Below are 21,895 nucleotides of genomic sequence, written 5' to 3' on the forward strand. Positions count from 1 at the left end.
TGAAACTTGTACACAACTGAAAAAAATAGACAAAGCCAAAATGCCAGAACTATAAGAGAAAAATTCAAATCAACAATCATATGGAAAATTTTCATACTCCTTTTAGCAATTAAGTCAAATATATCTATGAAATAGCCCAATCAAGGGTATAATATAATTAAGCTATAACAGACTTGAAAACTGTACTCAGTAAGATTTATCAAAGCTACCTATAAAGAATACTGCACCCAGAAAATAGGAAACACAAATTCTTCTCAAGCATATATGAAAGATTTACAAAAATCAACAATATATTGGGCTGTAAACTTGTGCAGGTTTGAACACGTCTTAAAGGAGTTGGAATATGCAGACCTCTATGCCATTGTTAGAAATCATAACAGAGCTCAGAAAAAATATATTTGGTATAACCATCAAGTTCAGACTACAATGAATTTGGTTATAGCAAGATAATATGGGGCTGGCAAGGTGCGGTGCCATACAGAATCCTCTTTAGGTTTCTCACTGAGGACCATGAGGGAATGACCACCAATTGCCCAAGGACAAAATTAACGTTTGAATCTGTGCATAAGATGTTAAGTTGGACTTCATGTGATCTTTTCTCCTTTGGAATGTAGGAAATCATCTGTTCCTAAGCAATTCACAGTGTTTTCTGATTCAGCCCTTGTGCTTTTCCAAGCCAAAATGTTCCTTCCCACGGTCCGGCAAGATAAAGTACTCAAGACAGCTGGATTTTAAAAACACCCCTGTGAGTTGGGTCTTTGTTAGAATAAGCAGAGAAAATCACTAAATTTAGGTCTTCTTTCATATTTCATATACTCAAGATTGAGCTCAAAGTACCAGCAGCAGAAAACACAAATTAGGGACGTGGACATATCACATCAGGTAGCATGCAATCCATGCTAAAAAGAGGGAATCTGTGAGCCAAACCACAGTCAAACTCACTGATAAAGACTACAGAGCTACTGTGTGGTAATTTTTATGTTTGGTGTGATATGTAGTTCTCTCTGCTTCTATTTGGAAGATATTCCAGAGTTTAGAGAACATGAGTATGAATTTAGTGAACATTGATAGGAAAATTCCAAAATGTCGTGGAATGCACAAGTGCTCTTGGGAACCCTGTGGTCAGCAGAGCCTTCGGGCTGTAACTAGAACCAGGACCCATCATTCTAGACACAATCAGGGTTGTAGGTCCGTTTTTATTGATTTGCACCAACACAACAGGAGAAATCGTAAACTCGCGGAGATCTCATCTACCTTGTTTTGTCTGCCAGTGAAAACAGAGATCAGAATTCCGGGCAACTGTTAGATGACCTTATGGTAGAATACTGTAGAAAAGGAAGATTCCCACCAAAGAAGTGGTGACAGGATTATAGAAAAGGAATGGAAGGGGACAGCAAATTCTAAAGTGATTCCAGGTGTAGCCGGGTACATGTGGCCCGCTGCTGGATAATGAAGACTCTGAAAAACCTTCCGTGTCTGGTCTTCTCGGAGCTGCTTAGCTCACGGGGGACAGCAGCTGCAGCCCTGGCTCAGGGCAGTCCTTTCCAGCCTGTTCTCCACACCGTGGTCATGGACAATGGCTGTGATTTTTGGCGCACTGGGAGAGCAGCTGCTCACCTGGACCAGCCTGCACCGGCCTCCAGCCCAGGCCCTGCCCCGCACATGCCCCAGGCCCAAGGAGATCCACATGGAAGCCAGGCACTGAGTAGCTTGACCTGAGAGCCCCAAATGAGCACCTGTCTCAGGAGCACCTCAAACTCAGCATCCAAGGCCCCATTCCTCATCCTTCTCCCAAGGTCTGCTTCTCCCACAGATTTCCTATCTCAAAGTGCAACTCCATTCTTCCTGTTGATCAAACCAGAAGCCTTGGATTGAAACATGACTCATCTCACTTCCTCATAAAAACATATGTTCAAGTCCTAACCCCCTGCCCCTCAGAGTGTGATCTTATTTAGAAACTGGATCGTTGCAGATGTGATTAATTAAGTTTGATGAGGTAGGACAGGAGGAGGGTAGGCTCCTAATCCTATATGGCTGGTATCCTTATTAATGGGGGAATTTGGACACAGAGAGAAGGCCAGGTGAAGATAAAGGAGATCGGGGTGAGGCTTTGGCCAAGGAGCACCAAACATTGACAACAAACCACATGAAGCTAGGATCCGGGCAGGGAACGGATTCTCCTTCACATCACTCATTAGGAACCAACCCTGCTGACACTTTGATCTTGGACTTCTAGCCTCCGGACTGGGGAGACAATACATTTATGTTAAGTAATTCAGTTTGTGGTCCTTTGTTACGGCAGCGCTAGCAAACTAATCTACACACCTCATTCGATCCAGCAGCAAATCCTCTGAGCCCTACCAAGCAGTCTGACCGCGTCCCCCGACACGCACTGTCCCATCCTGCTCCCAGCCTCCACCATCCTTTGCCTGGATCAGTGTAGTAGCCTCCTACCTGGTCTCCCTGCTTCCACCCTAGACCCTTTTCCCTCAACAATCTATTCTCAGCACAGTAATCCAAGGCTTCTCTTTAAAAATCAACTGAAGTCACATCGCTCTTTTGCTCACCCTCCACTGATGTCCCATCTCAGACAGAGTAAAGGCCAGAGGCCATCCAACGGCCAACAAGGCCTCCCATGGTCTGGTTCCCGGGCCCCATCTGACCTCACAGCCTTCCACTCCCATTCCTCAGTCTTCTCTGGCTGTCCCCTGCATGCGCCCCACTCAGAGGTTTGGAACCTACTTCTCCGTCTACCTGGAACATTCTTTCCTTCCCTCATCTCCCTCAGGTCCCACCTTCTCGTGGAGGCTTTCCCTGACCACCTCACACAGAGCCGTGACACTCCTCCCCACCCGGGCACCCACCCTCAGCCCTCTCCATAGCACGCACCCCCTCTGATACCTACACGTTCAGGTAGTGGCAGTGATGGAGACGGAAGATTTTACCCACTCCATTCACTGCTGTACCCACAGCACTTAGAGCAGGGCTTGGAACATGGCAATCCCTCAACCATATTTACTGAATGGTTGAAGGAATAAATGCTTCCCCACACCCATGACCTCCTCTCAGACCCAGTGAAATCACTCTCCATCCGCCCTGTGACACCAACACGGAGTCTGACCCTGATGAGCGGGATTGCCTGGGAAATGGAGCACCCAGATCTTGGCCGGGGAAGAGAACGATTGCCTGGACCACCCTAATCTGCTGAAGGCCAGGAAAGGGTGGTTTTAACAGGAAGCAGTGAAGAGTTGGATAAGATAACCAAATAAGAAGAAAAGGGAGAAAGGAATCATCTGTGAAACTATCTGTGGCACAGAAAGAGAACAACTGAATCTGAGAAGAACCCCTGCGTGCAAAAGGATAGTTTGCACAGTGTGGGGTGCAGAGACACCAGGTCCATGCAACATATTTTGGAACTAGCATTTAAAAAAAAGAGCTACAGTTGGGACACCTGGATGGCTCAGTCGGTTAAATGTCTGCTTTCAGCTCAGGTCATGATCCCAGGGTCCTGGAATCGAGCCCCCCATCTGGCTCCTTGCCCAGTGGGGAGCTTGCTTCTCCCTCTCCCTCTGCCTGCCGCTCCCCCTGCTTGTGCTCTCTCTCTCTCTGACAAATAAATAAATAAAATCCTTAAAAAAATTTAAAAAAGAGCTACGGCAATATTGGTATAACTTCCAAAAGAAGTACAGTGTCTTTATCATTCATATTATCATTTCATTGTATTAAGGGGGAGCTCGAACAAGAGGACCTAGAAACACATTCACGGGCAATACAAAAAAGAAACCGCAAAAAGCAATAAACATGAAAAAAAAATGTGTTTCACCTCACAAGTCATCAAAGAAACACACATTAGAACAATAACAAAACAATTTTCCTATACACTGGGTAGGATTATCTAAATGATAATATCCGATGAATTTCAGAACAAGCATGGTGGGAGGATAAAATTCGCATAAGATTTCAAAGGAAAATTTGGCACTAGATATCAAAAGGTTTTTAAAATTCATATTGTACTATTCAATGACAATGTTTATACTTTACTCCAATTCGCCCCGCAAGGCTTTTTGAACATAAAAGATTGTTGCTCCCGGTAGGTGCCCGAGCTAGGGTTGGAACTCAGGCTCTGTCTGCTCCAGAGCTCAGGGACCTACCAGGTTCTCCGCCTGCCATACACGCAGGGAAGTGGATCTGCAGAGCTAGGAAGAGAGACTTGACATGTAGAACTCTCCGTCTATCGGCAGATAGGGGTGCAAAAACACTTTCCCTGTAAGTGGTGAAATCCATGCTTTGACCCTCGGAGCACCTGACCCTAGATAATTCCCAGCCAAGTGAGACAGTGTGCTGAGCATTTAAAACCCAAGCACAGACGATTCCCGACTATAGGAACACATTACCAATTCACATCACAATGATATACTTAGGAAGGTTATCTTAACAAGAAATTTCCTGACACTCACATGAATAAATGCATGTACACATCTGAATAGATTTAAGGATGCAAGCTTGCTCTAGAACTCTTTGCTAAAAGGGGGCTTGCACGGGAGATACAAAACACCAATTACTTTGCAGGCTCAATCTTAAGCAATTTAGCATTATTTTGAAAGCCCTTGTCATGACAAAAAACAAGCCAGGCTTTGCCAAGGCTCAGCCCCCGCCTCCAGTCAGCCCACTGGCGTGGGATTTTATAAGGTTAGTCGCAAGCGTGGACAAGACAACTGCGATTCGAGCTGTTCTCTCGGAATTAATATGTGTCGAAGTCGAGAGCCCAGCAAGTGGCAATGCTAATCAAGCAAGTGACAGTATTAATCTCCTTTGGCTCAGCTCAAAATAGGATATGCCACAGGTAACCCCGAGTCCTTCCCTCCCCTTCTCAAGCCGTTAGCTGAACGTCGTATTTCTTCCTGCTGCCAGCACCAGCAGCAGCACAATTCAAACGGGCAGAGAACACACGTGACGAGAACAGCTCACTAACTCCATCTGGGAATTTCTGTGCTCACCTATGGCTGATTTTAAGGTATTCTCCCAATTTACCAAAAGTCACAAGAGGATAGCCCGCAACCAATTATCCTGCATGTGTCTTAGGATGATTGGCTAAGAACATTAGTATTTAAATTTAAATTGTGTGTTACAATGACAGAAGAGAGGCTTACGCTGAGGGAAGTTTCAGAAAGTGATTTAAATATGGATGAGTTGTTGGGAAAACACAGGTGTCGCTATTCTGTGGAGTAGCTCAGCCACGATAAGGTGCCACGAATGAACTAGAACTGAAGTATCAGATCTCTTGAGACTTGGCCGAGCTCTGCCATGAAGGAAGGGTGAAAAGAACAAACCCACTATGAACGTGGGAGTCGTTCTCTAGAGATTACCTAGTGATCACAAATCTAAGGTCTATAATCACTTATCAAAATGAAGAAATGTCCCTCAACTCTAATGTCCACCCCTTAAAACTCCAAGCGCCCCTTAATTTAAAGGCCAACAGCCTGGCAATTTCCCTTTTAAAAGTTCTTCGCTATTTCATGCACACACCCATGTGCCCTCCTTTCCAGGTCTGTAAGAATCTTTAGAATTCTTCTATCCACGTTTGCAAGAATCCAGAGTCATTTCTTCGAGCATCTTACAGAGAACAGGAATGGAGGTGCAGGACATCACTTCCTTTGCCAGATTCCAGCTCTCATCAAGCACAGAGCCTGAATCTTCACCGCTTATTTTCCAGACCTGAAAGGCATCCTTATTTCTCTTCTTCCTGGATCCAGCCCACACGCTTCAGGATGACGCTGCGTCCTCTCCTTCTGAGTTGCAGATTCTAGCACAAGTCTCGGGATCTATAGTCCCTTTGGACAAGGAAGTTAGGGAAGAAATTACCTTGAATGTACTTTCCCACACTCCTCCACTGGGCAGAACTCAATCAAGCCAGTGAACACCTGGCCCAGGGACAGCCAATCAGCCGGCTGACCAGCGATCTGAGCCAGAATCTCAGCAGCAGGGGACTTGGGGAGGACGGTGAGTTCAAAGAAGGACAGTAAGATGCAATCTGGAGATGGAACTGGATGGTTGGACGAAGTAACACATGCTGTTTTCACCACACACACTACAGAGTGTAACGTTTGCCAGGACTTCTGGGCCTGGGGGAGGCACGGGAGCTAGTGACGTAAAATTACAAAGGCTGAATACCGAATAAGCCCCCAAAAGAGAGTGAGAGTGGCCCAACGGGTGGAAGAAAGAGGGAAGGACTGACATGCCTACTGTCAGGGTGAGGTGTGGCCTTTCCCTGGCTCCTGTGTCTGCGTATCCTACAAGAAAACCCTAAATGCTTAAAGTAACACGAGTGAGTCAGTCCTCTTCAAACCAAAGTGCCCGAGGAGGACGTTAATTAAATGGTATTTAAATTAATAGTGAAGAGTAAAAAGGGTGTCAAAACTAATTTACAACTGAATTATCATTATATAATTATTTGTATATTAGTATCTTAAATACTTTCCCTTTAAAAAATTCCATTTCTTTTTTTAATTTAAATTCAATTAATTAACATATAGTGTATTATTAGTTGCAGAGGTAAAGTTTAGTGATTCATCAGTTGCATATAACACCCAGTGCTCATCACACCATGTGCCCTCCTTAATGCCCATCACCCAGTTACCCCATCCCCCCACCCACATCCCTCCAGCAACTGTTTGTTTCTTACGATTAAGGGTCTCTTATGATTTGGCTCCCTCTCTGATTTCATCTTGTTTTATTTTTTCCCTCCCTTCCCCTGTGATCCTCTATCTTGTTTCTTAAATTTCACGTATGAGTGAAATCATATAATTGTCTTTCTCTGATTGACTTATTTCGCTTTCTAAGAATGATAATTATACTTTATATATATTGATAAATATCCCTTTTACATAATACAATTCTAGGCACAGAACTAATCTCACTGTTAAGGAGTAACCAGCTTACGTAATGTGTATGAATTTCTGTGGATTGTCTTTCACTCCAGTTATATCTAAAATGGTCTGGTGGAAAAAGGAGGGATAATAGGGCCCAGCTGTATTTTAATAAAGGTAACTGACATGCAACTAGTGTTGATTGCTTGTGATGATTGCTTTTGAGAGACTGAATATATAAACAGACAATGACCCGAGTATATGTATAAAAATAGAACTCTTGGGCGCCTGTGTGGCTCAGTCGTTAAGCGTCTGCCTTCGGCTCAGGTCATGATCCCAGCGTCCTGGGATCAAGTCCCACATCGGGCTCCCTGCTCGGCAGGAAGCCTGCTTCTCCCTCTCGCACTCCCCCTGCTTGTGTTCCTGCTCTCGCTATCTCTCTCTGTCAAATAAATAAATAAAATCTTAAAAATAAATTAATTAATTAAAAAAATAAAAATAAAAATAGAACTCTGCAGCAACCAGCCCAAGAAACTAATCCATTACCTGTGTAACCAGCCCAGGAAGCTAGCCTGCTCTTTGTAAGTCAGACTTGTAGGGAGTCAACCACTATCTTTAATAACCATCCCATCCAGGAAGCCAAACAATGACTTCTGTAACAATCGGTCCAAAATGGCCAGGACTTGATTAATAACTGGCAGCTTCCCTAATTTTTTGCCACTTTCAACTTAGGACCAACCAAAACAGTCAAATGCTCACCCCTAACCAACAACATAGAATGCCTTGTCTCCCGGTGACCCACTCCAGCTTCCCCAGGCCAAGGCCTCCAGGCAGGGCGCCCTGAGCCATCCCTATTTTCCCTGTAAATCTTTCCCACTCCTCAGTGGGTTGCCTTTGAGTCTCCGCCAAACACAAGTCATGGTGGCTGACTCCCTGACTACAGCAAATCAGGAATCAATAGCCTGTTTTTGTTCTCATTGGGTTGGTCTTGTTTATTTCCACACTTTTATGGATACTTCTAAAAAGAATTCTTTTTTTTTTTTAAAGATTTTATTTTTTTGTCAGAGGGAGAGAGAGATAGAGAGAGTGCACAAGCAGGGGGAGCAGGCAGAGGGAGAAGGAGCTGAGCAAGGAGCCCGATGCGGGGCTCTCCTGGGATCATGACCTAAGCCGAAGGCAGACATTTAACTAACTGAGCCACCCAGGCGCCCCTAAAAAGAATTCTTACAAAAACAAGCAAAACAGTAAAGCAAAGAAGGTCAAGATGAGGTGACTGTGACTAGCATACCCAGATATAAGAACCTCGAGTGCTATCCTCTGTGCCATTTTGTCTGAAAGAATGACTTGTGTCCAAATCCATCCTATGTGTGCATATGTTTAGGAGTCGTTTCTGTAAAACACTGTTTCCACAGTGTGTCATCTCCTCATCAAAATTTCCAACGTGCTTCCAAATGATACGATGAAAGGATTTATAAAAAAAAAAAAGTTGGGCCAACCTAGAACCCCCCCCACCAAGTCATCACAAAAATTAGAAATAGAAGGACTGCAGAAGACGTCCTTACTCTATCTTCCGAATTTCTTTTAAAGAGTCTATTAAGAAACATGAAACTAATATTCCAACAAAAGAGGGAAAAAGAAAGACCAGAGCCACATGTCAACAACTCCCCATTTCTCACTGAATCTCAAGCCATGTCCCTTAATGCCCCAATGTGGGGTTTCTTCATGTACTAGCTGCCCAGGGGTGATGGTACCCCAGGAAGGGGAAAAGAGCAAAGGACCACGGCAACAGAGAAAAGGTGCTAAAATAACAAAAGCAACACAATTTTCCTCCCAGGAATCGTCACTCGTGGAAGGAATGAGTACACAGAAATCCAGATGTGGAAATTAAGCAAAAAGCCTCGCAAAGGGGAAACTGCAAAGAAGCAAGCCCACTGCAGGTAAATTAGTTATCCAAGGATGGCAGGTAGTTAAAACCCAAGCACACATCCCACCAATGGTCTGTGGGTCTAGTTCTGCTGAGAAACGTACTTTTCACAATATGCCTTGAACCTGTCTGCAAGAATTACCTGAGAAGCAGAAAGATGACATTTTAAATTTTAGTGACACATTAATGAACAAGGTAATACTCTTGACAGATAGAGAGAAATGTTCCCCACATCAAGCTAAGCAAGAGCTCCCCAGATCAAAATACAAGCCGTGTAACCGGCCTTGGCAGGCCCACCGCGCACCAGAGCGGCTCATCAGAGGCCACATGGACACTGACATATTTACTACTTGCACTGTCCTTGGCAGATGACTGCCAGATAGCTGGTCTCAGAAGATTCAAGCCTTTGTCTGGGAGTCGAGGGTTAATAGGATTCCTTAACTGCAGGATCAGTTATAATAAGGTCCTACCTTTGTAAAAGCGGTGCTTCTTCAAGCTCAGTAACTGATCTTCCGGTTTGCAATGGTATAATCTCAAAGTTCAACGATTCAATGTACAAAGCAAGAACACAAGGGGGTGTAGGTTTCCCATGTAGTAGGGTATTTTATGGTCACAAACATGTCCCCAGACACGTTCTGTGTCATCTTCGGCCAATCGCCAGAGCCGGGGGCGGGGGCGGGGAGGGTGGCCTAGAGCCCCCACCCCTGCAGGCTTCTTCTCATGGTGGTCAGGCCTCCTGAAGACAGCTTGAGCAGTAACTAGCTCAGGGTCACTGTTAGGGGTTGAATTGTGTCCCTCGAAAATTCATATGTTTAGATCCTAGCCCCCAGCACCTCTAATGTGACCTTATTTAGAAATAGAGTCATTACAGATGTAAACTGTTAAGATGAAGCCATTAGGGTGGGCCCGAATCCATTACTGGTGTCCTTATAAAAGCGGGAAATTTGGACACACAGACATGCATACAGGGAGAAGCCCATGCGAAGACAAAGAGACAGAGAAAGACAGACACTACATGGAATCACTTATATGTGGAATCTAAAAAAATAAATGTCAAACTCATAGAAACAGAGCACAAAAGTGATCGCTAGGGGCTGGGAGGCTGGGGAAATAGGGAGAGGTTGGTCAAACTCCCAGCTCTAAGAAGGTCTGAGGGTCTCGTGTCGCCTGGTGACTACAGCTGACAACACTGTACGATATAAGTGAAATTTGCTATAAGAGAACTTAAGTGTTCTCTCACACAAAAAATAGATAGGGGAGGTGTTGCATGTTAGATGTTAATCAAGCCAATGGGGGGAATTCTTTCGATGTATATGTGTATCAAGTCATCACAGTGTACACTTCAAAGATCTTACAATTTTCTATGTTAATTATATTTCGATAAAACTGGAAAAAAAATAAAGTCAGAGGAGGGGTGATGCTTCCACAAGCTGAGCAGACCACCAGAAGTGGGGGGGGGTGGGCAGAGTTTCCCCCACAGCCTTGGAAGAACCAGCCGTGCTGACCCTTGACCTCCACATTCCAGGCTCCTGATCCCCGACACAATACCTTTCTCCTGTTGCAGCCACCCAGTTTTGGGGTGCTTTGTTACAGCAACAATCTCCTTTGTCACTCTTTCAAACATCATCTCAACTCCCAGTCACCAGCCACATCACCACTGGTACAAACCCTTGACCTGGAGTGAAAATTGAGACTTTCCATAAGTTTCCAGCACATTCTTCTTTGGTATATTCTGTCAACCCATCAGCTCTTCTTATACTCAGAAACTGCTCATTTCTTATTCTAAAACATTAACTTGTATTTCAGCTAAGGTGCTATGGTCACTGGAATGTCAAAAAGCAAGTGATTCTGGACTATGACATTTTCTTGCTTAAGGCCATTGGTTTGTAAAGCATTCTAATTAAGGAATCAAGAGAAGAACTACAGAGAACAAGGAAGTGAGAGAAAAATGTAAGGAAATTCTAAACAGCTGCTCTTTTCACCCATCAGATCCCCGTGAAAATGGAACATTAAGCAGCCACCTATTGATGGTTCCTCTAAAATCCAAGATGGCGGTCCTGAAAGTGTTCTCTCCACCCAGTGGCATCAGCAGCCAATTCTCAGGCCCTACCTCAGACCTACTAAATCGGAAGGGGTGGGGTCCAATTCCTGTGATGGAACAAGTCTTCCAGGTGCTTCTGATGCCTGCTAAGGCATGAGAACCACTCCTACACTCAAAGCCAGGAGGCAACTTCGTTCCAGCTGATTGCAAATTCAATTAAGAATGCCCAAGAACGTTGTGTTAAGGATTCTGAAGCAGACTCTGAGCTCTGATTTTAAAAGGAGGACTCTCTTCGGCAAGAAAGAGAAGGGGACAGGAGCTGGAAAGCCACCTGCCAGCCATCCCATGAGTCTCACCATGAGTCCTTAGCTACCACCACTGCATCCTTCTTCATATCAATGATTCCAGATAAAAAATGTCCCAAATTTCTGAAGTGACTTGGACCCTATATATACTGACATAAAAATAAAAAGAAGAAATAAATAAAAAGCTTGCTTTCAGTTCTGAGACAAAACTCGAAATAAGTACCTGATAGCAGTGCTCTTTCTTCTACTGAATATTTATTTCCCCCTTTCCTCGCCATACTTTGCTTCTCTTTCAGGATGGCATTATTTTGGTGATGGGATAAGAGAAATGGACTTGCACTTCACCTAATTCAGGAAAACAATGTACAAAATTTGAACGCATAGGATCGTTGAAGTCAAAAGTCACTATTTTCACTGCATTTACATGATAAAGGATATTCTTTGGTTTTTAAAAGGATTTACAAGAGTTCTTCAGAAGATTATATTCCTCTGAGGTACTTCCTTTCTGATTTATTTTTTTAACTTTTCAAAATTTATTTATTCTTCTTAAGTAGGCTCCAGGCCCAATGTGGGGCTCAAACTCAAGACCCTAAGATCAAGAGTCACATGCTCTACTGACAGAGCCAGCCAGGTGCCCCTGATTTGGTTTATTTTTCAAAATCACCTACTGCTTCCTGTTATTTTCAAACCTGAATTCCTGGGATCGCGGACTACAGCCAGAGGACAGCCCACCAGCGAACCTTCTCTTCCCCACCTGCCCACAACCAGCACCCCCTTAGGGTCAGGTGGAGTCACTCATCCTCTGTTGTCTCTCAAAGTGCTTTCCTTTATCATACCCAATGCCCTGCCCTCCCCCACACTCAGGTAACATCTTCCCTTCCTTTGGACCCCTGCCCTGGCCCCTTTGCTTCCCCACCTCCTTTCCTGTCCAACCCAAACTTGGGTGCCTCGTCTCTCAATCTCCTGTGCCTTCCAACCTCTGCCTTTACTTCCCCTAAAGTTGCACACTTCGTCCTATGGGTCTTGCATATTCCAGTCTGCCCCACCCTCCACCCCCAGGGAAGCCACTTCCATCTTATCTCCCACAGCAGCAAAGCAATGAGTCAACAAATTCAGTGTAAGAACAGATTCCTTCCTGGGAGAAGGCGGCCAGTTCGTTCCTCTCCTATTCCTTCCTGGGAGCCTTGCATGCAAATTTCTTACCTGTGAAGGGTCATTCCCAGCCTCAGGGAAGCCGGAATGATCTGGGAACCCCAGAGAATATACACGACATGCACAGATTGAAAAACTAGGAAATCTGGATTCTGCCACTCAGCAGCCCCTAATGAAGTATGTGGCCAGGGGCACTGTATCTCTGGCCTGCGCTTGGGCCATAGGATCTCCATCACCATTCTTCTTAGGAGTAATTCACATGAGGATCCACTAAACCAGCTTAAAGCATTAGCCAACCTCGGCACAATCTCAACGATCTTATTAATCTTTTGCTCTGTCCTCCTAAGATATTCCTCTGATCCTTATATTTTCTAGTACAAATGACAGGAGGCATCTTTACCTTATTTATAGCTCTAAATAAATTGGTATGAGCATCAACCAAACATACTTATTTTATTTCCCAAGAAATATACCCCCAGAAAATGTCAAGGAAATGATCTTTGAAAAATGCACATCTGAATGCAATATAAAATATTTAAGGGAATGACTGTGCTTTTGGTTTCCATTTTCTGTTAGATTATTCTACAGACTCTTGTAAAAGTAAAGTCAGTGCTTTTAAAGGCGGAAAATGGCCAGAAGTTAAGAAAAGCCTTCAAAGCCCCGGGGTTCTCCTTGATTTCACTTTTACTTTCAGCATTTTGCCTTGAATGAACAACCTCAAATAACGGAGATATTCAAAAATTGACGGACAGTACTTAGCAAAGTAAAACTCAGATAAATATGGTGAGAACCAAGTCACTCACCAATGGCTTGAAAATTCATGGCTGCACTTGGTGCTTCTTGACAAGGTGTCTCTTGCTGCCACTTCCAGTGCGTTCTTCCCATTCATCCACCTTCCCGAAAGTCTCTGCCCCGAATCATGTGGGCAACAAAAAGAATTCCAGAAAAGATTACTATTTAAATCTCACCATAAATCCATTCAATTTAGTTGGCCGGGGAGTGGATAGTCACGTAGGTTAACTCATGTAACCCCCCAACAATCCTGGGAGGCAAGTACCATCTTATCTGCCTTCTAGGATAAAGTAACAGAAGCACAGGCAAGTCAAATATGTGGCTCAACACAGCACAGGAGTGGCCAAGCCAGAGTCAGACCTGCCTGACCCCAGAGCCCGGGTGCTCGGCCACCCTGATACACTACCCCAACTACCATCAGTCCACAGGCACTGATATTGGTCTCATAAATGATGTGTTAAGTGAAAATTTTCAAGGAACTGAAGTTCATCAAACTCATCTGTAAATTGCATTGGTACAATTGGCTATCAGGCAGAGCAGAAAGGTGGGGCTCATAAAAAATGAGGACTTCCTCAGGATCTATCTCTAAGAGTGACGCAGGGAGGATGAGAGCCCCCAAGGGGACACACCAAGACCAAGTCGTATGGTCCAGGCAGTGAAGGGAGACCTGGGCAGGCAGCTCTGCAGAAGCACCCTGCTCACAGCTCCTGGATGGCCATCGGGGGGCACAGCTAGAGGACAAGAGCACAGACTGGGGCAGCTGTGAGATGACCTAACTCCAACCCTCCTCTACCCACCTGGACAGACCCTCTCTAGATACGTGGGAAACTGAGGCTCCTATGTCAAGACATTGTGCATTGGCCTCTTATCATTGGGACCAAGAATGTCCAATGAGGTCCAGCCATCACCAGAGCAATGGCACCCCCAGCCAGCTTCTGAGGTCTGCCGTGCTGGCCACGGCTCTCGCTGGCTGGACTGCCATTTGCTTTGGGTCCAATCTAGTGGGCAGCAGAGATGTTCTGAGCTCAGGCCCCGGGCTCAAGACAGCAGATCTCCGGGTGGACCGCTGGTGTTCTGTGCAGGAAGCCCAGACACGGGGGTGGTAACTGCAGGCATTTCAGTTGTCATCAAATAATATCAAAAATGGCTCCCATAAGTGCAATTAGTGACCAAATCATCATGATGGCTGCTAGACATAAGCTCTCCATGGTGACATTAAAAGTATTCAAGCTACACAGATTGGCTGAAATATTTTCTAAAACATCCTACAGGAAGAGGGTACAAGAATCCATCGACGCCTGAACGCTTTCCCTCGGGGAAGATGCGTGACAACAGCCCTAAACCACCCCCCGACCCACGGTAGGGCCTTGGACCTGGAGGATTTTGTCTGTCTGATGCTGGCTGTCACGGTGACAGCATCTGCCTCCACAGCCCTGGCATTTGCCTCAAGCCTCCTTCTGCCCAGTGGGGAGTCGGGACACCTAAGGGGCAGGAGCTGGGACTTCATTAAGCTCACACAACAGCTTAATGAACACTTTGGAACCCGCTGGCAAATTAAGGCTATTTCAATAAAGGTCTTGTGTGGGACCGAAACTGGTTTGAGACTTGCTATCACAAAAACCAAGAAGCAAAATGTCAAGGCCCTGAGCTGCCTCAAACTTCTTTAGCTGCTACCCAAATCAACCAAGAAGAACCCAAGAGATGCACATGACCAAACAGGCGTAGGTCTGTCTTGGCCATGCCTGTGCCTATAAGCTTCATGGGGGAAGATGTAGGGCAAGTTTCCTCAGCTCCGGAGAAGCCCCTAAAGCTAAAGACAGCTCCCTCCACCCCCCATGGAGTCACCAGAAGAAACCCCCCCAGAGCCAGGAGGTCACATTCAAGGTTGCAGCACGGGAACATGGACTGGACAAAAAACAATTTCAACACAGAACTGCTTCTCCCTGGTTGACCCTACATATTAAGCCGCCAACCCCAAATAAGGGGCGAGGCGTGGACACTGGTCTCTGTTCCACAGGATGCGTCTTGTTAAAGTTGTCAAGAATAAGCCTCACTTCAAGAGATACCAGGTGAGGGGCGCCTGGGTGGCTCAGTCATTAAGCGTCTGCCTTCAGCTCAGGTCATGATCCCGGAGTCCCAGGATCGAGCCTTGCATCAGGCTCCTTGCTCAGCGGGGAGCCTGTTTCTCCCTCTCCCACTCCCCCTGCTTATGTTCCCTCTCTCGCTGTCTCTCTCTCTCTGTCAAATAAATAAATAAAATCTTAAAAAAAGAGAGAGAGATACGAGGTGAAATTTAGAAGAGGAGAGGGTAAAACTGATAACTTGGAATGATACGCTTGGAAACGCTTGGTAATTCAGGATCAAAATAAGTCCAGCACACCTATATACAGGATGATAGTTCGGGTGACCAACAGAGACATCACCTGTCAGATCGCTTATGACCCTAGAGAAGCAGACATGATAGTCAGTGCAGCTCATGCTCATGCACTCCCAAAGTATGGTGTGAAGGCTGGCCTAACCAGTCATGCTGCGGCATATTATACCGGCCCGCTGCTGTCTTCTCAGTAGGTTTGGCATGGACGAGATCTATGAAGGCCAAGCGGAGGTGAGTGGAGATGAATATGATGTGGACAGCACTGATGGTCAACCTGGTGGCCTCGCCTGCTCTTTTCTTTAAGGATTGTTTTATTTATATATTTGAAAGAGAGAGCACATGAGCGGTGGGGAGGGGCAGAGGGAGAGGAAGAGAGAGAATCCTGAAGCAGACTCCCCACTGAGTGCAGAGCCCAATGCAAGGCTCCATCCCAGGACCCCGAGATCATGACCTGAGCCCAAGTCAAATGCTTAACCAACTGAGCCACCCAGGCGCCCCCCCCCCCAACTGTATTTGGATGCAGAGCTCACCAGAATTGCGACTGGGAATAGTGTTTTGGAGCTGTGGAAGGAGGCCTGTCTATCCCTCATGGCACCTAACGATTCCCTGGTTATGACTGGGAAAGCAAGGTATTCAATGCAGAAGGACATCGGAAGCACATCATGGGTCAGAACATTGCAGATTATATGCGTTGCCTCATGGAAGAAGATAAAGATGCTTACAAGAAACAGTTCTCTCAATACACAAAGAACAAGGTAACTCCAGACATGGGGGAGGAGACATAGAAGAAAGCTCACGCTGCTGCAAAAGAATCCAGTCCATGAGAAGAAGCCTAAGAAAGAAGTTAAAAACAAGAGGGGGAACCATCCCCAAATGGTTCTTACCCAGAGGAAAGATTGGGTAGCTCAGAAGAAGGCAAGCTTCCTTAGAGCTCAGGAGCAGGCTGTTGAGAGCTAATAAACCAAACCTCAATTTTCTGTGAAGATTTTTCAGATACAGACAATAATTATTCACCAAGCCAAGAAATAAAAATAAAAAAGGAAAGAAGAAAGAAGCTCTTTTCTTCTTCCCCAAGATGAGTGTAGTCCAAAATCCCCATGAGAAGCAAAGAGGAGTCTCAGAATTCTGGGTCCCTAAAGTGGGGAAGGAGAAAAGTAGGTAGTCCTCAAAACCCAGCTTCAGGATTTCCTGCTCTTTCAGGGTGTTTGCTTAAACCAAGTTCCCTGGGTGTCCCCTTTATATCCAAGACCCTGCCTTAGTCTCCATCCTGACCTGCTTTCATTATACTGGGATGTATGTAGAAAAAGCACAGCATTTCAGGAAAAAGGCGAAAGGCACACAGAACAAAGGAGGGTCCCAGAGACTCAGCCAGTGTGTGTCCACGAAGAACGTTGGCCTGAGGAACATGGCACACTGTGGGCCAGAACCTTCAGGTCAGGAGCTCACGGGAGACACAAACTGGTTTTCTGTTGAACTTCCACAGAGCTCCCAGAACTGCGCCAGGGGTCTGACCGTTCAACGGCCTCCAAAGCCCATGCCATGGAGGACACAAGCCAAGACGTCACGGTCACGCGTGCAGATTTCCAAATCCCAAATCCTGACCCGGAGGGCAGAGCTGAATATATGTATCAGTCAATCCCGGGGAAAATGCCCTTCCCCTGTTCAGACCACTTTGGAAAAGACCTGGAAAGAGAAGAGGCTTGTTGGAACTAAGTGCTGCCAGACAAGAAAACCCAGACTCGCTGAGGTGGCCTAACATCACAAAAGTTTCCTTGCTCAAGTGGGTCAGAGCCGCTCCCCCATCTTGCGGCTGTGTACGTCACCTAGAGCATGTCCAGAAAGGTGGCCACAGCCAGGGACGAGAGGACAAGAGGGTCACACGGGATGGCGTAACTGCTTCTTCCCACACCTCTTGTCAGTGCCATGGCCCAGCCTACCTGCAGGGAAGGAAGCCTGGATAAGTGGGGACCAGTAAGCCCTCTGGATATGGTCTGTGTAGGGGACTGGTCATGAAGCCCGTGCTCCCAAGCTGTCCTCTCTGCCTCCCACTTGCACACCTGAGTTCCCACAGAGGGTCCTTCTGTGTGGGATTACAGTCCTTCTGGATTATACATGCTGCCTGCAAGGGATGAAATGTAGTGTTATTATCAATGCCACTTTAAGGTACTGATCCGTGAGAAGCAATTCTAAAAATCCAGAAATCATTCCTGACCAAGGTCAGGGTCCAGGAGATAGAAATGGGTAAGGAAATCCACAAAGAGCTAGAATGAGAACAGAAGATGAATGTGAAAAAGAAAAGAAATTAATGCGAATATGAGCCTAATCAGGGTCAAGACAGGAAATGAGCAGCTAACCCCGCACAGGGGTACCAACGCCAGAGGCTGGTGAGTGCAGGGCCAGGGGAGAGGTGGTAAGGAAGCAACCAAAGGAGCTGGCGGAACAGGGGAGACCCGGACGCCTGCTCTCCTGAGCAGAGACCCGTGAGCATCACTATGAGGACCTGATGCGGGAAGAACAGGGCATAATCATGCATGCCTCTAACAGGAAACCCAAGGACCTCAATTATGAGTTCAGTTCTAACTTCTCGGACCTCCCGCACAGCAAACCCTGCCACCCAGATCCACTCCCGTGCCTGCCCACACCTCCTTGCCTGAACTGGTCTCCACTGTTCACCCCAAAGGAAAGAAGGAATCTACCAGAACCCTTCCTCTGAGCTGGTTCCTGGATTCCTGGTCCTGTGCCCGTCCCTGTTCTCATGCTCTAGCATGAGAGCGAGGTCTGTCTTTTCACTTGTTTAATTGCCCAGAGAATGGGTCTTAAACTTGACCTTTCCTTGGAGTTCTTTCTCTCTGTCTGAGATCTTGACTTTTTCTTAAACCACTTCAAGAAAGTGCTCTGCATCCTGCTCTGCCTGCCTTACTTTAGACATCGGATAAAACCTTGATTCTCAGCATGAGGACATTTATCCCAACACGTCACTTTTTGAAAAAGGTTAAAGAAATTGAAAGGAGCCTTTCCCCTGATATCAAAGCCATAGACTTAGATGATTTTTTTAGGCCAAAAGAAACCCACTGTAAAAAAAAAAAAAAAAGAAAAAGAAAAAAAAGCATTGCCTAAAAAGGAAACCTCCTGCTGCTTTTTCTTAGCCCTGAAAATTACTAGTTCACAAGGTGAATCTCCCCATGAATAAACTCAATACGGATGGGAAAATAAATCATTTGACTGTCTACATTTTTCCTTTGTGACAGTCATCTTGTTGAAAAAGCCCATTATTTTTTGTGCTAATGGAAGTGTCTTGCTAGGTAAGACTCATACACTCCCTAAAATGTATAGAAAATTTCATCTTTCCATGCATTTTATTCTTTTTAGCTAATAATTTTCTGCAGAAGTGCCCCAAATTAGGTTACAGGTATAAATAGCTACATTTCAGAGATATGAGTATTGAAAAACCTTACTGACGTCACCTTCAAATGACCTTGACATAGTCTTGTCCTCTCAGTGCTTCAGATCCTATACCAAGCGAATCAATGAACCACCAGCCTTCCAGGGATGGGTCTCCCCTTAACAACCACATGTCCCAGACTGTCCTTTTTTCCCCCCCGGACTACATGTCCAAACCAGCTGCCCTACCACTTTATTTGGGAAATATGCCCATCAGAGCTCCAGCCAGGTTTGATAACGATCAGAACGCTCTGGTACCCCATCAGGCGGCAGCCTTTCCGGTGGGGCAGCCCCCATGCCGTACCCCTGGCTATGGCTGTCACCCATTTCTGCGGATGCTCTCTGCTCCCCTCTTCTCCTTGATCCACTCCAGCCTGGCTTCCATCTGCCGTGCTCCATCTGGACTGCTCTGCCAAGATCGCCAGGGACCACCGTGTTCCCAAAGGCATGGGCAGTTTGGGGCTTTATCTTGAGCAACAGTAAGCAATGAGAGAGCACGGAGTACTCCTTTTTTCTCTAAATCGCTCTTCCCTATGTCCCCAACACCACAGTCCTCTGGCTTTGCTTCCACTCTTCTGGTCCCTCCTTTAGGAGTCTTTGCAAGCCCCTCACCTTCTCTTGTCCTTAAATGTTGCCATTTCTAAGAGCACTGTTCTCCTGTCCTCACTCTACAGTCTCATCCAGCAGACGACACTCAGATGACTATCTCGGGCCCAGAGCTCTCGGGGCTAATCCACACATCTAGGTGAATACCTCTCCGAAAGCTCAAACTCTACGTATCCAGAGCTGAACTCAACACCATTCCATGTTGTCATGCACATGATTCCAAGTCCTCCCAAAGGGGTGTGCCCCCTTTCCAGAATGGTACCCCAGAATACCCACTCATCCCAGTCAGAAATGGGGATGTCTTAATTATCTTCTCTTGCTTCTACCTTTTCTCCTACCTCCTCGGTAGCGGTCAAGTCTGTCTGCCCGCCCTATGAGCCGCCATCCAGTCTGGCCCCACCCAGCCCACCTGCCCTGCGGCCGTCCTTGCTCTCCTCCCTCCCCTCATGGCCCCACTGTAGCCGGAGTTAACCTGCCAGAACTTAAATCCCATCCTGGCACTCCACTGCTTTAAAACTTTAAAAGTCTTAAATATGTCCTATTGACTTTAGGATGCAACCTGAACTCTTGGCCCGACTCAAGGTGCTCCCAGACATAGGCTCTGCCTCCCTCGCCTCCCATCCTGAACATAAGCTGCTCCACGGGCTCGAACGGTGCCCCTCTCCCTGCACTCCAACTCCTACACACACCCACTCCCATCTCCCATTTACCCTTCGAGCTGTATTTTAAAGGACATTTCCTTCTGGCAGGATTTTCCTGAGCTTCTGACTAAGATGGATCTCGTTGTGATGTGTTCCCTTGGCACCCATCCTAATAATCATTATACTTGATTTTGATTTTTTTTCTAAATGTTATTTTTTCCCATGAAACAGTAGGACACATACCCACAGAACTACTTTGTTCCCTACCACAGCCTCAGGACAAGACAGACACTGGAGAATGGTAGGCACTAGATAAATGTTTGACGAGTATGGGAATGAATGAATCAAAAAGTAAATTAAACCTCACCACCTCCATAAAGCCTGATCTCATTGCTCCAACCAAAATCAGGGTTTCTCCAACTTAGTGCTATTAATATTTTAAGCCAGACAATTCTTTGTTATGGAGGGCTGTCCTGTACCTCACAGAGGGTCAACAGCATCCTTAAATACCAGGAACCCCCCTAACCCATTTGTGATGATCACAATTGTCTCAAGACATTGAAGCCTGAGACTTGAGAACCACTGACCCATGCTGGCCACTCTCCCTTTCTCAAAACACCTTCTCTGCCGCTTGTAATCACTTCATTGTTCTTTGTCTGGGTCATGTGTAGTAGTCTGGCCACCCCAAAGGACTGAAAACTCCTTGGGAGCTGGGCCCTGTCCTCTGCCATCCCCCATGGCACCCTACCCAGGACTGAATGTAACAAATGGAATTGGCATACATCCATCAGTGGAAAAGAGTAGAAAGCCAAGATCACCATTCTTATTAGCAGGTAGAATTCAGACACTCCATGCTAACGTTATCCTACCTGCCCAAACATTTCAACACTGGAAAATTCAATATTCTCAGAAAGCCTTTCCTGAACTCTCAATTGTATACGGCGCTATGGGTAACTTTACGTGTCAGCTTGAATGGGCTGCAGGGTAAGCAGACATTTGGTCAAACATTATTGCGTCTCTGAGAATGTTACCGAATGAAATTAACATCTGAATTGGTAGACTGATTAAAGCAGGTTGCCTTCCCTACTGTGAGTGAGTCTCATCCAATCAGTTGAAGGCCTGAATAGGGCAAAGAAGCTGACCCTCCCTCAAATAAGGGAAACTTTTCCTGCTTGACTGCCTTCAAGCAAGGACATCAGTCTTTTCCTGCCTTTGGACTCGAACTGAAACATCCTCTCTCTTCGGGTCTCAAGCATGCCAACCTTCAGACTAGAACTACTCCATAGGTTCTCCTGGGTCTCCAGCTTGCTGACTTCAGATCCTGGAACTGGTCAGCCTCCGTAATCTCATTAGCCAATTCCTTATAATAAATCTTCTATTTATACATACAGCCTCTTGGTTCTGTTTCTCCAAAGAACCCTGACAGTGTGGTTCTACATGCTCTGTAAAGAAGATTTAAAACATTGCGGAACTAATCATCTCCCCATCTGGAATTCATTAAATTCTCATTTTCTAAAAATTAAACAAAGTCAACTGAACCATGGGCGGCTTGCTAAGGGTTCAGCGGTCACTCCCTTGGAATGATACTTTCTCTGGATAACAAAGCTCCACATATACCTTCTGGCACATTCAGAATGTAATCAGAGGAAATGGAGCCAACTTGCCCTTAACCTTTTAAAGTGACATCTGATTTCTCTTAAACTATCCTAGATGTCTCTAATGCTCTCTAAATAAATAATGATGATAATTAATA

The 21,895-nt window shown here is 45.8% G+C and overlaps 1 protein-coding gene and 1 pseudogene across 1 annotated transcript in view; one reads left to right on the forward strand and one right to left on the reverse strand.

Moving 5' to 3' along the window:
• Window positions 1-11,365: 11,365 nt before the first annotated feature.
• Window positions 11,366-21,895, reverse strand: part of ATPSCKMT (ATP synthase c subunit lysine N-methyltransferase) — a 136,213-nt gene continuing 125,683 nt past the window's right edge. The window contains exons 6-7 of the transcript XR_004300767.1: window positions 13,092-13,195; window positions 11,366-11,481 (exon numbers count right to left, since the gene is read on the reverse strand). The gene's annotated coding sequence lies outside the window, so the exon portion shown is untranslated. The remainder of the gene's footprint in view (window positions 11,482-13,091; window positions 13,196-21,895) is intronic.
• Window positions 15,090-16,411, forward strand: LOC116639095 (annotated as a pseudogene).

This window comes from Phoca vitulina, unplaced genomic scaffold, assembly GCF_004348235.1.
Source record: "Phoca vitulina isolate PV1807 unplaced genomic scaffold, GSC_HSeal_1.0 scaffold17, whole genome shotgun sequence".
NCBI classification, from domain to species: Eukaryota; Metazoa; Chordata; class Mammalia; order Carnivora; family Phocidae; genus Phoca; species Phoca vitulina.